Source organism: Mobula birostris, chromosome 28 (genome assembly GCF_030028105.1).
Source record: "Mobula birostris isolate sMobBir1 chromosome 28, sMobBir1.hap1, whole genome shotgun sequence".
NCBI lineage: Eukaryota > Metazoa > Chordata > Chondrichthyes > Myliobatiformes > Myliobatidae > Mobula > Mobula birostris.
The window spans coordinates 26,726,334-26,741,247 of NC_092397.1; the positions used below are offsets into that span (position 1 = coordinate 26,726,334).

Below are 14,914 nucleotides of genomic sequence, written 5' to 3' on the forward strand. Positions count from 1 at the left end.
CACACGGTGATCCCCATTTAACTGATCATGCAACATCGAAAACTAGTTGGCTGCACCAATGATGATTCGGTGTGTCATATTAAAGGGGGTGAATAATTAAACAGACAATTATTTTGTGTTTTAGATTTGTAATTAGTTTAGAGCATTTTGTAGAGATTTGTTTTCCCTTTGACACAAAAGAGTCTTTTTCCATTAATTGGTTTCAAAAAAAGACAAATTCAATCCACTGAGATTCAATGCTGTAAATTTTCATAGGAACTTTATATGTGGGGACAATGATGGTGAAAGGGGGAGGGAAAGACAACATTGGTAGGAGCGGCCTCAAGATCCTGGGGTGTGGTCAAAGGCATTCAAGGAAATATTAAATCAAAGAACATACAAAGAGGCGCTGGTGGTGCACAAGAGAATCAGAGATTTTCTAGGAACCAGTGAAAAGCTAAAAGTAAAAAGGAACACGCAGAGAAGTTAACTCAATAATTTGCATTAGTGCTCACAGTGGGACACAGCAAACATCCCACAGATATCTAACGGTGACATTTCAACATTGTGTCATAATGTATAACAATTGGCATCACAAGGAAGAAACTAATGGGACTAAAAGCAAACTTTACCAGGTCCCAACGACCTGCACTGGAGGGTTTCACAGGAAGTCTGTAGAGAAAGTAGAGACATTGAAGTTTGTCAAAACTCACTGTTACAGAAAGGTCCCAGTGGAGTTGAAAACCATTGCTGAAGAAGGGTGGAAGATAAAAAGCAGGTAACTGTAGTCCTGTTAACTTCACTTCAGGTACTGGAGTTGATAATCTATCAAGAAATAACAAATCATTTGGAAAAGTTCAATGTCTACAGTCAGGTTCACACAGATTCCACGATGACCAAAGTTCCCATCTGAGCTTGTGGTCTGTAACCCCCTCACCACCACATTATGAAGAAGGTTATCCTCCTCCTTGTCCCATTTCTCTGCATTTGGCCCAGATACTTCAAAACCTTTTCTTTCCATCTATCTGTCCAAGTGCCTTTTTAATGTCCCTGACTCAACCATTCCCCCTAGCAGCTCATTCCATTTCCAGCCTCCAGGTCCCTCATGATTTTATACACCTCTGCAATATCAGCACTCATTCTCCAACATTACAGGGAAAATTATCCAAAACACCTTTCCACAAATCCTTTGAGATCCAGTAACATCCCCATAAATCTCCTCTGTGCTCTTTCCAGCTGAATGGTGTCTGTCATACAGCAGGGTCACAGAAACTAAACACTATTTGCAAAATGTGGCCAAACCAACGTGTTGGACAACTGCAACATCTCATCCCAGCTTCTATATTCGGGGCCCTGAGTGAAGGCCAGTGTTCCAAAAGACTCTTCACCACCCTGTCCATCTGGAACCTGGTCTTGGACCCTGTAACCTGGGTTGTTGAATGTTAAGTCATGTTTGACAAACACACCAGAGATTTAAGACTTTACAGGGGAAGTTGGAGAAGTGGTGTTTTTGGATTTTCAGGAGCCATTTGCCAAGGTGCCACATGTAAGGCTGGTGCACAAGACCAGAGCTCAGTACTGGGAAGGAAGTGTGTTAATACTGACTGAAGACTGGTGATCATACTGAGACAGAATAACAGGTCTGTTTCAGACTGGGATGATATAACTAGTGGAGTGTCCCAGCGACCAGTTCTGGATTGTCAATGATTTACTATTGATATTAATGACCCGGAGGAGCGGCAGAGAGTGAGGAATCCACGGTGGCAATGACAGTGAATGTGGTGGGGGACATGTTGTGATTGGACATTTCATCTCTTCAATGGGACATGGGAAGCTGGTGAGCAGAATACATGGTAAATGGAGTTTAATGTGGTGAAGTGTGAAGGCATGTAGAGTGGTAGGAGGAATCAAAAGTCAAACTATTATTTATGTGGAGATAAATTATAAATGAGAGAAATAGAGAGGGGTCGAGGTGCTGAACTACACAACAAAATAGAGACAGGAGCAGTGAGTGGTTCATAAAGCCATATATGACCAAGGTTCAGAGGTGAATGGTTCATTGACATTTACTGATGGGTTGTTGGTGCAGAGAAACAGAGAAGTGTTGTTACTGTGACAGACAAGTGCACAATGATGGATTTTGGGAAGTTGAAGCAGGTCAGGACATACCCAGTGAATGGAGGGTCCTGAGGAGTGTTGATGAAAGAGAAACCTGGGGCACAGGTACCGTACTCCCTGAAAGTGGCAACACAGGCAGACAAGGTGGTGAAGGAGGAGCACAACATGCTTCTCTTCATCGGCAAAGGCTCTGAGAGGAGTTGGGACATCACATTACAGTTGTACAAATCAATAATGACACCACACCAGGAGTACCCTGTGCAGTTCTGGTTACATGAGAGGAAGGATGTGATTAAGCTGGAAAGGTGCAGAAACAATTCACAGGAATGTTAACTGCTCTGGGGGCTTGAGTTACAAGGAAAGATCAGACTGACTGGGACTGTTTTCCCTGGAGTGAAGGAGACTGAGGGGAGACCTGACAGAAGATTATAGAACTATGAGAGGTGTAAACAAGGTAAACAGGCAAGATCATTTTGCCAGGGTAGAAATATCAAATATGAGAAGGCGCAGCTTTAAAATGCCAGGGTGAGAATTTAAAGGTGGACATTAGGACAGGTAAGATTTCTGTTTCTGTACAGAGAGTGGTGAGGGCCGGGTATGGGCTGCCATGGGGAGTGGTGGAAGCAGATATGATAATGACATTTAACAGGGTTTTAGATAACCAAATGAATATTCAGAGAATTGAATCACATGAATTATAAGCAGGCAGAAGAGACTTAGTTTCATTTGGCATCGTGTTCAGCACAGACATCATGGGAAGAAGGGTCTGTTCCTGTGCTGTACTGTTCTGTGTTCTCGGTGAGCCTCAGTGACAGGGGAGTCTTTAGCCGGGCTCACAGACAAGTGTATCTGTGGCAAGGAGAGAGACTGCACGATGGTGCATTACCTCCCTGGTACCAGGGCCAAGGATGGAACTGAACAAGTACAGGCCATTCTGAAAGGGCAGGGTGAGCAGCCAGAGGTCGTGGTCCATATTGACACTAACAAAAGAGAAAAGTCCTGCAAGGAGAACTCAGGGAGTTGGGGAAAAAGTGAAGTGGAAACTCTGTGGTCGGGGGGGGGGGGGGGGTCAAAATCCCAGTGCCACCTGCTAGCGAGGAAAGAAATAAAAGTGTGATACAGTTATATGTGTGGTTCACGAGCTGGTACAGGATGGAGGGTTTTAGTTACATGGATCATTGGGCTCTCCTTCAGGACAGGTGATGGGAAGAGTAAGATGTCAGCAACTGGCATTGACGGATGTGGATTAACACAGGAAGTAAGTCCAAATGGATAAATTACAGTGTCTCAGTAGCATTACAAGTGCACAGATATACAAATATCAGAAGAGAAGCAGGAGAAAGAATAAAAAGTAAGTTACCTCCAACAGTCTAACATGGGGGTGGGGTGGGGGGGGGGGGGTCATCACTTCCCCGGCTATAGGTTGACTCATTATTGACCCTGACAGCCCAGTGTAAGAATGACTTCATGCAGCGCTCCTTGGAGCAGCAGAGTTGTCTTATTCTGTTACAGAAGATGCTCCTCTGTTCAGCCAAGGTGGCATGCAGAGGGTGAGAAACATTGTCCAGGATTGCCAGGATTTTCCGTTGGGTCCTTTGTTTTACCACGGCCCCCAGTGTGTCCAGTTTGACTCCTATAACAGAGCCAGCCTTTCCAATCAGTTTATTGAGTCAGATGGCATCACCCGTGTTGGTGCCATTGGCCCAGTACACCACTGTGAAGTTAGGCCAAGTTACTGAGCACAGTGGCACTGAGGGCCTGAAGTGTGTTTATATCAGTGCAGTGTAGAACGGTTAAGGCAGATGCACTTAGAGCCTGGATTAGTACATGGCATGGTGACTCAGCCATTACAGAGATCTGGCTGAGAGAAGGGCAGCACTGACAGATAAACATTCCAGGATTCAGACAGTCCAGAGGGAGGTGAATGAGGTTCGGGCTCTGTACTGCTGATCAGGCAGAATGTCACAAGGTCAAGGTCATCCCAGAGGCTCATCCAGTAAGACAATGTGGGTAGAAATCAGGAATAAGAAAGGTGCAATCACCATGATGGGATTATACTGTCGGCCTCCCAATAGCCAGTAAGAGACAGAAACAGATATGTTAGCAGGTTATGGGATGATGCAAAAACTGCAGAGTAGATTTGGTGAGTGAATATCTCCTCAGAGTAACTGGGACTCCGTTACACCCTGAGGCTTGGATGGGGCATTATTTGTGTTCAGGAAGGTTTCCTGAAACAATATGTCGTCCACCAGGGAGGGGGACATTCTTGACTTCACCTTGGGAAATATGGGACTCAGCAGAGTGGTGGAAGGAACAACCAGTGTTCAAAGAGGAATTAGACAAGTCGTTCAGGGGAAATGACCTGCAGAGCTGTGGGGACAGAGTGGGGAATGGGACTGTGGAAATGTTGTAGCAGGAGTTGGTATTAACTTGATGGGTCAAATAGTCTCGACGATCACAGAATGATTCTCTGCCCAATAATAGTCTGAAAGGATCATTCTGGTCGCCAGTGAATCTTCCAAGCTCCAGGATGGACAAGATCAATTGTGTAATAAGGACACACTTCTGTCGAAATACTGACACTGTATACCAAGCACACTGAGCTGCCAGAGCACAGCACCGGCCAGTGAGGACACAGACCAGTACAACACCCGGCTCTCTACTACAAAGTTCAAAGCTGAAAGTAAATGTACTATCAAAATACATTTCTGTCACCATATACAACCCTGAGATTAGTTTTCTTGTGGGCATACTGCTGGTTTGTTAGAGCAGTTGGGGAGGGTTGAAACTAATTTGGCAGGGGCATGGGAACAGGCATGAAAAGACTCAGGGTAGGACAGATGGTAAAGAAAGCAAAGATCGCATGCAGTCACACTGTCAGGAAGGGCAGGCAGATGATAGGACATAACTGCAGCCAGCAGGGTGAGTATCAGTGCATGAGGGATGCAGAATCAATAAGGGTAGCAAATACAGTACTCAAACTGTTATATCTCAATACACAGAGTATAAGAAATAAGGTGGATAATCTTATTGCCCTATTATAGATTGTTGTGACCATCACTGAATCACGGCTGAAGAATGTTTGTAGTTGGGAGCTAAGTGCCCAAGGTTACACGTATCAGCGGGATAGGAAGGTAGGCAATGGGGATGGAATGGCTCTGCTGATAAAGAATGGTAACAAATCAGTAGAAAGATGTGACAAAGGATCGGAAGATGTTGAATCCTTGTGAGTTGAGGTAAAAACCTGCAAGTGTAAAAAGGACGTTGATGGCAGTTGTACACAGGCCTACAACAGTTGCTGGGATGTGGGCCACAGATTACAACAGGAAATAGAAAAGGCAGGTCAAAAGGGGAATGTTATTTGAGATTTCATCGGAGTCATGGGAGATTTTAACATGCAGGTTGATTGGGAAAATCAGGTTGGAAATAGATCTCAAGAGAGTGAGTTTGCTGAATGCTGAACAGATGGCTTTTTGGAGCAGTTTGTCATTGAGGTACTAGCGGATCACCTATACTGGATTATGTGTTAGTGAATAAACTGGAGGTGATTTGGGAGCTGAAGGTAAAAGAACCCTTAGGAGGCAGTGGTCTCAGTATCACTGAGTTCAACTTGAAATTGGACAGGGAGAATGTACAGTCTGACACAGCAGTGTTTCAGTGGATTTAAGGTAGTTACAGTGGTTTGAGAGAGGAGTTGGCTAAAGTAAATTGGAAGGAAATGCCGGCAGGGATGGCAGCAGAGCAGCAATGGTGTGAGTTTCTGGGGAAAATGAGGAAGGTGTAGGATAAATGTATTCCAGAAACAAACAAATACTCAAATGGCAAAATAGTACAATCGTGGCTGACAAGGAAGTCAATGCTAATGTAAAACCAAAAGGGAGGGCATACAACAAGCAAAAATTATTCAGAATACAGAGGATCGGGAAGCTTTAACAGCTGACAGAGAGCAACCTAAAGAGGGAAGAGATGAAACATGCAAGCAAGCTGGCAAACATGATCAAAATGGATAGTTTTAGCTTTTTCAAGTACATAAAAATAAAAGAGAGGTGAGACTGGGTAAAGGACTGCTAGAAAATGAGGCCAGAGGAATAATAACGGCGGGGGTTGGGGGGGATACAAGGAAATGGCAGATGAACTAAATGAGTATTTTGTATCAGTGGAAGATACTAGCAGTGTGCCAGGTGCTGAAGGGTGTGAGGGAAGAGAAGAGCAGTTATTATTACAAGGGAAAAGGTGCTCAAAAAGCTGAAAGACCTGAGGGTTCATGAGTCACCCGGACCAGATGAACTGTACCCCAGGGTTCTGAAAGAGGTAACGCTCCTGACTGACCGTGTGAAGGAAATGGAGCTGGAGATGGACAGACCCAGAGTTTCCAGGATGCTGAGACCAGAGATTCAGTGGGTTGGTCAAACCTGAGGTCAGGCTGCAAATAGTTTGGTCACGACCACGACTGGAAAGGGGAAGAGACAGACAGTGCAATGTCTCCCTGTGGCTGTGACCCTCAGAAACAAGTACACTCATTTGTTTACCCCTGGGAGGATGACGAACCAGAGCACAGCAGCCCGTTGTGTCGGTGGTACTGACACCCCGGTCCGATGCTCCGCGGGAGGAACGGTCAAGCAGAGCAGTGATGACAGCAGACTCACAGTACAGGGGATGTGCAGGAGATTCTGTGGCCGCAACAGAGATGACACGATGGTGTGTCCCCTCCTGGGTACCAGGGTCAGGCACGTCTCAGATGTGCAGCATTACCAAAAGATAAACTTGCTGGTTGAGTCGGTGGCAAGGAAGAGCCAAATGCCATGTTAGCATTCATTTAGAGAGGAGTACAATGCAAAAGCAAGGATGTGATGCTGAAGATTGATAAGGCATTGGTCTGCTCACACTTGGAGTATTGTCAACTGTTTTGGGCCCCTTATCTAAAAAAGTACGTGCTCGCATAGGAGAGGGTCCAGAGGAGGTTCACAAGAATGATCCTGGCAATAAAAGGGTTAATGCACAAGGATTGTTTGATGGCTCTGGGCCTGTACTCAATGGACTTTAGAAGAATGAGGGAATCTTGTTGAAACCAATCAAATATCGAAAGGCCTGGGATGGAGTGGGGCAGTCTAGGACCACAGGGCACAGCGTCAGAATACTAGGACACCCTGTTAGAACAAAGATGAGGAGTAATTTCCTCAGTAAAGGTAGTGAATCTGTGAAGCCTGTGTCAGGATGTTGTTCATTGACTAGAGCTCAGTGCTTAACACCATCATTCCCACAGTCCTGATTACTAAACTACAGAACCTGGTCCCTCTGCAATTAGATCCTCGACTTCCTAACCGGGAGACCACAATCTGTGCAGACTGGTGATAATCAGAATGTGTGGATTAATGGAGTTGGGCTAACCCCTATTGACATCAATGGATCCGGGGTTAAGAGGGTAAACAGCTTTAAGTTCCTCGGCATCAATATTACTGAGCTCACATGGTCTATACATACAGGCTGAGTGGTGAAAAAGGCACAACAGCGTCACTTTCACCTCAGACAGTTGAGGAAGTTTGCTGTGGGCCCCCAAATCCTAAGGACTTTCTACAGGGGCACCATTGAGAGCATCCTGACTGGCTGCATCACTGCCTGATATGGGAACTGTACCTCCCTTAATCGCAGGACTCTGCAGAGAGTGGTGTGGACAGGCCAGCACATCTGTAGTTGTGAACTTCCCATGATTCAAGACATTTACAAAGACAGGTGTGAGAAAAGAGCCTGAAGGATCACTGGGGACCTGACTCACCCCAACCACAATCTATTCCAGTTGCAACCATCCAGGAAATGGTACCGCAGCATAAAAGCCAGAACCAACAGGCTCCGGGACAGCTTCTTCCACCAGCCTATCAGACTGATTAACTCACGCTGATTTGAGGGCATTTCTATGTTACATTGACTGTTCTATTTATTATCAATGATTATAAATCACTATGATTGCACATTTAGACAGAGACATAACGTAAAGATTTTTACTGCTCATGTACGTGAAGGATGTAAGAAATAAAGTCAATTCAAGTTCAAATTAATATCTTCTCTTCGCTGATGATCAACACTGGCCCTGGTGCACCTCAGGGATGTGTGCTTAGCCGACTGCTCTACTCCCTCTATAACCAGGACCGTGTGACTAAGTATAGCTCAAAAGCCAACTACAAATCTGCTGTTGGTAGAATTTCAGATGGAGAGGAGAGGGCATACAGGAGTAAGATTTACCAGCTAGTTGAGTGGTGTCACAGCAACAACCTTGTGTTTAATGTCAGTAAAACAAAAGAGCTGATTGAAGGAAGGGTACGATGAGGGAACATGAACCAATTCTCAGAGAATGATCAGAAGTGGAGAGAGTGAACAATTTCAAATTCCTGGGTGTCAACATCTCTGAGGATCTAACCTGGTCCCAACATATTGATGCAGCTACAGTATAAAAAAGGCAAGACAGTGGATATATTTTATCAGGAGTTTGAAGATATTTGGTCTGTCACTTTAAAACACTCAAAAACTTCTATAGATGTATTCTATATACTGTATATTATTTAAACTATATTATTTGTTTTTGCACTGTTTTTAATCTACATAATATATGTATCCCTATACACACATACTGATTTATTTATTCTTTCTATATTATCATGTACTGCATTAAACTGCTGCTGCTAAATTAACAAATTTCATGACACCTGCCGGTGGTAATGAACTTAATTCTGGTTCTGACTCTGAATTCATCCCCACAGACGGCTGTGGCCAATTCATTGGGGATACTGCATCATCACTGCCTGGTTCGGAAATTGCACCGTCTTGGATCGCAAGACCCTGCAGCGGATGGTGAGGACAGCTGAGATCATCATCGGGGTCTCACTTCCCACCATTACAGACATTTACACCACACGCTGCACCCGTAAAGCCAACAGCATTGTGAAGGACCCCACACACCCCTCATACAAACCCTTCTCCCTCCTGCCATCTGGCAAAAGGTACCGATGCATTCGGGCTCTCACGACCAGACTGGGTAACAGTTTCTTCCCCCAAGCCATCAGACTCCTTAATACCCAGAGTCTAGACTGACAGCTACATCATTATTATATTGTAATTTGTCCTGTACTGTGGCTATTGCTTTGTTTATTATTTATTGTACTGCCCTGCACTGTTTTGTGCACTTTGTGTAGGTCTGTAGTCCAGTGTAGTTTCTGCGTCGCCTTTTCTTATCTCACTTAGTCTAGTGTAGTTTTGTGTTGTTTCATGTAGCACCATGGTCCTGGAGGAATGTTGTTTTGTTTTTACTGCGTACTGCACCAGCAGTTTATGGTCGAAATGACAATAAAAAGTGACATGACTGTATTTAATGTGGAGGTTCTTGATTCTTGGTGGGGGTAGGAAGAGGATTTGAGGGGGTTAAGAGATCTGTCATGATCGTTGATCCCTGGCAGAATGGTGCAGCAAACTGCATGGGGCCAAATGGCCTAATTCTTCTCCTGTACTTCATGGTCTGATGGTCTCGCAGCAGTCGCAGGACATTTCAAATGGAAGGCTGAGCAGCCAGACATCGTGGTGGACGGTGCATGTTAGTAATAGCAATGTAGGGAGGAGGCGGGATGTGCCCTGTGCAGTAAATATAGAGAAAGAAGAGAGAAACTAAAATTACTAAGCTTCATATTACCGCCAGTGACACTTGTTAGTGCAGGGAGACATAGGAAGATACCACTGATGAATGTGTGGCTGAGAATCTGGTGCAGGGGACAGTTTCATGGATTAATGGAATCATCTGGAGATGGGTAGGCACAAACTGTTCACTCCCCAGGGTCTTCTAGGGAAGGAACAGTTTTCTCACTCCGAAAACTGAAGGGAGTAGTTTTGGCGTGAGAGATTGGAAGTTTAAAGGGGATCTGAAAGGTGAGTTGATGGAGGTGGATAAAGTTATGTGAGGCATATAAAGGTTAGAGAGACAGAGACTGTTTTCCGACTAAAACTGTCTAAAACTGAAGGGAATGGATTTAAGGTGAGAGGGAGGAGGTTTTAAGGTGATCTGAGGGTAAATATTTTGCATGGAGAATTGAGTTGACCTTATTTCTTACATCCTTCACATGTATCAGGAGTAAAAATCTTTACATCATGTCTCCGTTTAACTATGCAATCACAGTAATTTATTATAAATGGAACAGTCAATGTAACAGAGAATAGCTGGTATCCCAAATGAGCCACCAGAGGAAGTAGTGGAGGCAGAAACACACAAAGTCTCTGTTCATGAACATTTCTCAGGAACCTGTCATTCACTGTGTACATCCTGCCCTGGTTGAACTTCCCGGTGCTGGGTCCATTGTTGTTTTCCATCTGTATTAATGATCTGGATGAAAATGTATTAAACTGGATCAGCAAATTTACAGATGACACCAAGATTAAGGGTGCAGAGGACAGCGAGGAAGGATTGCTAATCTTGACATGGGATGTGGACCAGCTGGAAAAATGGCAGATGGAATTTAATACACACAAGTATGCGGTGTGTGCAACTAAGTTGAATGGGAGAAATATGTGGTTTAAAGAGGATCTGAAGAAAACTGTCCTCTCACCCCAGGAGGTTACAATCTGGAACACTCTGCCTGAGGGGGTGGTGCAGGCTGGTATTTAGGGACCATCTGGATGAGTATTTGAATCACCAAGGCAGGGTAGGAGACAGACCAAGTGCTGAGTTAGTGGAGACAGATTCTTGATGGTCACTATGGACATGCAGAAACCACTGACTGTGAAAGTGCAGTGGGAACCTGAAACACAGAACTTCAGGATGGACTCAGCTAAAACATTCAGAACCCAGTACGATGGATTTTTGTTGTACAAAGGTATTAATGGTCGTACTGAACAAACCCCCTTAAAAGGCTACCAAAATGCTCCCATTTCCTGGGCACCAGTTACAATACTTTGAAATGGGAATTTGGTGAAGTACTCTGGGTGATATTAGGACAGATGGCTGACAGCTTGCTCACGGTGGGAGGGTGCAAATGTCTTCTCAGAGGATAAGGGGTTCAGTGGAACAAGCTCACAGCTGAGAATGAAGGTGACAAACCCCACTGCATTGGAGGACTGCTGTGGTCAGGGTTGTACAGGATAGAAACAGACCCTCCAGCCCATCACATTTATGTTCCCCATCATGCAGAGCTATGCTAATCCCACTTTCCTGCATTAGTTTCATATCCCTCTGGGCCTTGCTCACTGAAGCCCCTGTGCATGTGCCTCCAATATTGTTACACAGTTCCCTGTATGTAGCATCACAGGTAGACAGGGTTGTGAGTTCTACTTGCCTTGTCAGCCAAAGAACTGCATTAGAGTCGGACAAAACTGTTTAAAGACAGATTCAAAGGGGATCTGAGGGGTAAATATTTCACACAGAGAAGAGCTGGCATCCGGAATTAACTCCCAAAACAGAGTCACTGGTTTATACAGAAATGAAACAGTCCCTTCGGTACAACTCATCCCCGCCGACCAAGTTGTCGACCTGAACTCGGCCCATCTGCCTGCATTAGGCCCGTATCCCTCTCAACCTTTCCCATCCATGTGACTGTGCAAATATGTTTTAAATATTGTACCTGAGGCAGAGAGCCGGTGCAGTGAGGCGCTGACAGACACTCACTGTTCCGCGGGCAGGAAGAGGAGAGGCCGATCCCAAAGTGGAGCCGAAACGATCGAGCCCACGTCGCCATAGTCCTGACGCCACCAGCCGGGATTTACCGTTCCCCAGGAAACGACGGAGGTGGGACATCTGTGACGTCACTCCGTCACTGATTGGTTGTCTCGACGTGTCACGTGACGGTGAGTGCCCGCCCGGGAGGCGGGGCAGAGGGAGCTGTCAATCAGTGGAGCCGCTGGAAAAACTTGCGACCATTGTAAACAGAGTGGGTACAGTGGGACACTTCCGGGATCGGTGACTCCCTCCCCACCCACGGGAACTGAGTGTGTTAGAGACAGTAATATTCATATTTTAATATGACTCTGCGGCATTATACATATTTAATGTTTGTATTTTGCATATTTTTGTGTGGATAATCTTTTATAATTTGGGGTAAAAACCTTGTAGTAGATCACTGAACAATTCATGAAGAGCGTCACGGAAAAATATTGTCAAAACCAAAATTTTAACCCAAAGTAAGTTGTCCTCATGGTACGTATATATCGCCATCTAGTTCAAAGTAAAATCTATTCTCACAGTAGATTCATGTCACCGCAAACAACCCTGAGATTCTTTTCTGCGGCAATTCTTAGGAAATCTATATAACTTCCTGTGAACTGTAAATATGAGGAATTATAAACTGTAAACAAACAGTGCAAATTCAGAAAAATAAATAGCAATAAATAATGAGAATGAAATAACAATATAACGGTCCTTAAAAGAGTCCTGACGTGAGTGCATCTATCCCTTTTTGTTCAAGTCCCTGATGGTTAAGGGGTAGTAACTGTTCTTGAACCTGGTGGAGCGTGTACTGAGGCACCTGTACCTTCTGCCTGATGGCAGCAGTGAGAAAAGAGCATTGCCTGGGTGGTGAGGATCTTTGATGATGGATGTTGCTTCCCTACGGCTATGTTTCATGTAGATGTGCTCAGTGGTTATGAATGTTTTACCCGTGATGTAGCTGGGCTGAATCCACTAGCTTTGTAGGAATTTCCAATCAAAGACATTGGTGTTCCTATACCAGTTCATAATGCTGCCAGTCAGCACACCTTCCATCAGACATTTATAGAAGTTTGACAAAGTTTTCAATGGCATGCTGAATCTCTGAGATTCCTGAGGAAGTAGAAAAGCTGTCATGCCTTGTTCACAGTAATATTTATATGATGGGTCCAGGACAGGTCCTCTGAGAGAGTGACACACAGGAATTTAAAGTTACTGACTCTCTCCACTTCTGATCGTACTTTGATTACTGGCTCATGTACCTGCTGAAGTCAACAATCTGTCCCTTGGTCTCACTGACATTGATTGAGAGTTTCTTGTTATTATGCCACTCAACCAAGTTTTCTGTCACCCTACTGCATGCCAATTCACCACCACCTTTGATACAGCCCACAACAGTGGTGTCGTCAGCAAACTCGTATACGGTGTTGGAGCTGTACTCAGCCACACAGTCATAGGTGTAAAGCGAGTAGAGCTGGGGGCTAAGCACACTTCCCTATGGTGCTCCTGTGCTGATGGAGATTGTGGAGGTGGTGTTTTTGTCAATCTGAACTGACTGGGGTCTGCAGCTGAGGAAATCCAGGATCCAATTGCACATGGGGTTATTGAGGCTCAGGACTGGGAGTTTACTGATCAGTTTTGAGGGGATGATGGTGTTGAGTGCCGAGCTGTAATCAATAAAGGGCATCCAGATGTTTGCATCTTTGATGAAAAGATGTTCCAGAGTTGTGTGAAGAGCCAACGAGACAGCATCTGCTGTTGCTTCAGTAGGGGAATTGGAGAGGATACAAGTCATCATTCAGACAAGAGCTGATATGCCAACTCTTGGTACCATCCCTCCCGCTCCTGTCTTCTCCTATCATTTTAGATCCCCCCTCCCCCTCCCACTTTCAAACCTCTTACTAGCTCTTCTTTCAGTTAGTTCTGTCGAAGGGTCTCGGCCCGAAACGTCGACTGTACCTTTTCCTAGAGATGCTGCCTGGCCTGCTGCGTTCACCAGGAACTTTGATGTGCGTTGCTTAAAGATGAGTCTCGGCTTTTCGAAGGTTGAGTCCCGGCTTTTCGAAGGTTAAGTCCCGGCTCTATGTTGATGTTCGGTCCCGAGTCTGTCTCTGATCTCCAAGAACCCAAGTCTCGACGATCCCGCAGCCAAGCTCAGGAGCAAAGGCCCCAGCTTGTCTCCTAGTCCATGGTTTCTAGCCCTGGTCCCGCTTTCCCCAGCCCAAGTCTGCGTTTTTGTCCCTGTTCCTGGTCTGAATCCTGTCACGTCCCTACTCTAGTCAAGTCCTGTTCCTTGTACTTCAATGTCTGTGTCTCGCATTTGGGTCCGTTCCCAGCACCCCTCTGTGACAGTTATAACACCCCGGATACCTCTATTTTCATCAGGAAACAGAGCCAATAAAGCCTCCTCACAGTTTCTTATCTTAACAATTGGCACATATCCTCCTCTTCAGGTTTGAGCACATTCTATACTCCCTAAAGCAGATTTCAACTCTGCAGTTAATTTCAAACGAGAAAACGTGCGGATACTGGATATCCAAACAACACATACACAATGCCGGAAGAACTCAGGTCTGATGAAGAGTCTCGGTCCGAAATGTCGACTGAACTTTTTTCCATAGTTGCTGTTGCGTTTCTCCAGCATTTCGTGTGTTGTTGCAGTTAATTTAATGGGATTGATGAAAGAAGGCTGTTCCAGGTCAAATTTAAACATTACCTTGAAGTCTTTTTTTCCTTCCAAAATATCCAGCCTTTCGTAACAAATCACTTGAAATTATTCCAGATCCAGATTCCAGATGTAAATTCAACTTCATTCCAACCTCCTCCCGCATTCACCAGAACCCTCAGTTTCCGGATCTTTTTCCAGACGGAGGGCCCCTCCTGAACCTACATTATTTCCCACAATCCCCACACATTCAGAGCCAGCGCCACCAACCGCTACTGCTCCTGAGCCAGTCAACAGCTCGAACCCTCTTCTTGGTTCTGCTGTCAATCAGGTTCAGGGGTGGGGCAACGCAGCGTGTACGTACATGCTGCAATGACGTCACAAACATTAAGCTAACCTTCCTCCAGTGCACTTTTTGAGCGTCTGGTCGGAGGGTCCGGGGTTGCGGGAGGGGCAGGGTGACTTTAAACCCGTCGGTA

The 14,914-nt window shown here is 45.2% G+C and overlaps 1 protein-coding gene across 1 annotated transcript in view; it reads right to left on the reverse strand.

The window, feature by feature from the left end:
• The window catches only part of LOC140189165 (uncharacterized), a 315,492-nt gene that overhangs the window by 18,639 nt on the left and 281,939 nt on the right, over positions 1-14,914 (reverse strand). The gene's annotated exons all lie outside the window — the stretch shown is intronic.